The sequence below is a fragment of the Cavia porcellus genome, unplaced genomic scaffold, assembly GCF_034190915.1.
Source record: "Cavia porcellus strain 051 isolate PalLab524CR breed Dunkin Hartley unplaced genomic scaffold, mCavPor4.1 scaffold_17, whole genome shotgun sequence".
In the NCBI taxonomy this organism is placed as follows: domain Eukaryota; kingdom Metazoa; phylum Chordata; class Mammalia; order Rodentia; family Caviidae; genus Cavia; species Cavia porcellus.
Window position 1 is genome coordinate 66,464,891 of NW_026947500.1, and position 3,267 is coordinate 66,468,157.

General features: G+C 48.2%; 1 pseudogene; it reads right to left on the reverse strand.

Moving 5' to 3' along the window:
* Positions 1 to 1,864: 1,864 nt before the first annotated feature.
* Positions 1,865 to 2,793, reverse strand: LOC134471242 (olfactory receptor 7A17-like; annotated as a pseudogene).
* Between the last annotated feature and the right edge of the window lie 474 nt (positions 2,794 to 3,267).

Genomic DNA, 3,267 nt, shown 5'->3' on the forward strand with positions numbered 1-3,267 from the left:
CTTCCTCTTCTCGCAAAGGCCATCACAGCAGCACCAGAGAAGCGGAGGGAAGTGACGCGGCAGCCTGCACTCAGGCTGATGGCCAGCAGGACACTGCTGGGCAGCCAGGGGACACGGAGGCAGAGCGTCCCAGGGCCTGGAGGCAGAGAGGGAGCAAAGAGGGGCCGAGGGAAGGAGCCCAGCCACCCCCTCCAGCTGGTGCTGGGGAAGGGGAGTCAGATGCTCATGGCCGTTCTCTGTTCCCTGTGACTCATTTTCCAGTTTTAATACAATGGCACAAAACGGCTCTGCACAGCGGGGCAGACAGGGCACCCCGGAAATAGAGAAGAGGACATGGAAATAATCCCACGCCACTAAAGCCCTCCGGGTTCCTGGTGAAGATTGCAAAAGTGAACTTGGGAGAAAAGAGAGCCATTGAACAGCTGCTGCTGGGCACACTGGAATTCACACGCAGAAGCAACCACCTGTGGGGCTGGGGATTTAGCTCAGCGACCTAAGTGCCTGCCTTGCAAGCGCAAGTCCTGAGTTTGATCCCTGTTACCGATTAAAAAGAATAAGAAGAAGAAACCACGTGTACTAAAATTATCTTTAAAATGTCAAAGTCCTCAGTGTAAGACCGGAAGCTTTGAAATTAGTAGCAAAAATGTAGGAAAAGCCTTTCAGGTTATGAGCTCAGGGAGGGACGTCTCCAAAGAGTTCCAGCAGCACAAAAATATCAGCAAGAGTCAGCAAGTGGGAATCCATGAAATTAAAGGGTTTATGCACAGCCAAGACATGGCAGAAACATTCCACAAAACAGCACGCCGGCTACACTAGTGAAAGAATACATAAAGATCCCCGAAAATTAACATCAGATTTAATAATGAACAGGCACTGAGCAGGACAAGTGCAAATAGGCAGGAATTGCAAAGAACGTGGTCGATATTTTCGCTATTAAAAAATGCAAATCTAAAGTATACTGAGGTTTGTTTCACCCTGTCATCATAGGAGCATCGAGAGCACACATGTGGGCGTGGGAGAAAATAATTTTATTTTCATCGGCGGGAACGTTCGGCAGCATAGCTACTGTGCGAATCAGTGCAGAGGTGCCAGAAAAACTACCACATGGCCGCCATGGGAACCAACCACAAACATCCTCAGTGTATAATCAAAGCATGAAAATTATTCTACTCCACAGGCACCCGCGTAACCGTGCTTGTCGGGGTACCCAGTACCCAGGAATGGGACGAGCCAAGGCTCCAATCAGAAGACGTGCTGTGGATGAAATCCATACTCAGGGAGGTCAGTGACAGACAGATGGACAGGGAGACACAATGATTACACAGACAGACTGATGGCAGGTATACTGATTAGGTGACTGACATATAAAATGAATAAAATGATGTCATTTGGAGAAAAATGGGTGGAACAGGAGAGATTATGTTATGCAAACTAAACTAGACTCAGAAGAAAACTGTGTCATGTTTTCCTGTCATCAATGGAACTTCAAAAAGAAACAGATGTCATGAGAGAAGAAAGGAGACCAGGAGCGGAACAGGAATAGGAAGGAATCGGGGGGAAAGAGCGGGGTCAGGACATGGAGAGTAATAAGAACAGTAACGCAGAGCAAAGCACGTCGCTGCTGGGACGATTGTGCAGAAGGAAATGCCTTACAGTGTGTAACTGATCTGCACGAATAAAGGTAATCAATTAAAACTGAGCGGCTTATATCTTCAGAAACATTGAAATCAGAGTAACTGGAATTCCAAGTGAACCAAGGCAATGGTGAGTTTCATTCTCAGCTGGGCAAAGCATCCCAGCCTGAGGCCCGAGGTTTGGGTCCCGTGATGGCAGACACCCCTCCAGCCTGAGACAGCAGATTCTTTCAGAGTTTTCTTCCAAAGAGTCTCAGCAGAGCCCTCTTGACATCTCTGTTCCTCAGGCTGTAGATGAAGGGGTTCAGCATGGGGGTGACCACGGTGTACATCACAGAGGCTGTGGCGCTCGCGTGTGAGCTGTGGGTTGAGACAGAACTGATGTACACGCCCAGGCCTGTGCCATACAATACAGAGACAGCCAAGAGGTGGGACGCACAGGTGGAGAGGGCTTTCTTCTTGCCCCCAGCTGAGGACAGCCCACGGATGGAGGAAGCAATCTTAGCATAAGAACAAAGGATGCCAGTGAGGCAAACCTTAGCCAGCAGCACGGGGGCGAAATACATCACGAGGTCATTCAGAAGGTTTTTGGAGCAGGCAATCTGGGCCACTTGATTGAGTTCACAGAAGAAGTGAGGGATTTGGGGGTCAGTAGAGAAAGACAGCTGCAGAGCCATTAAGCTTTGCAACAAAGCATGCAGAACACTCAGAATCCAGGACCCCAGAATGAGGAAGCCACACCGCAGGGGTTCAGAATGACCGTGTAGCGGAGGGGGTGACAGATGGCCACGATGCGGTCATAGGCCATGATGGCCAGGAGGAGGTTGTCCAGCTCTCCAAAGAGCAAGAAAAAGGACATCTGGGTGATGCAGCCTGCGTAGGTAATGAGCTGGCTGTGGGTCTGGATGTTCACCAGCATCTTGGGCACAGTGGTGGAGGTGAAGCCGACGTCCACAGAGGACAGGTTGGAGAGGAAGAAGTACATGGGCGTGTGCAGGTGGGGGTCGGAGACGATGGCCAGGAGGATGAGCAGGTTCCCGAGCACCGTGGTCAGGTACATGGAGAGGAAGAGCCCGTAGACCAGGGGCTGCAGCTCTGGGTCCTCTGAGAGTCCCAGAAGGAGAAATTCTGAAATTCTGGTGCTGTTTTCTGCTTCCATATGGTGGATGCAACTATCAGGGAAAAAGAAAAGTCACATGAGTCCTCTTTGAGCACAAGGACATTACTAGTTTTATTGAATTTCCACAAATTAAGTTTTGCAGTCTATAAATCACATTGTACAATTTAAGGTCCCCTGGGGAAATCCCTCCTGCCATTCCTGATTTGAAATTTCTGTCCCACTCTGAAGTTTCCCCCCCAAATCATGTCTTTTTTAGATTTCCTATGAAATTTTTTCTCACAATTGAGGAATATATATGGGGTGATGACCATGTTCTATGAACTGTTTGGAAAATGATGAGCAGAAGCTGAAAACTAAAATTTTTACCTCCCAATGGTAGGGAAAGAATATATGCAAACAAGAACATCATATATTATTGCTGGTTTTTGGTGAAGGACCGTGTAGATTTGCAAAAGCATACTCACAAAAATTAACGTACTGAATATGTGTAACCTTTTAGATATCAGTAACATC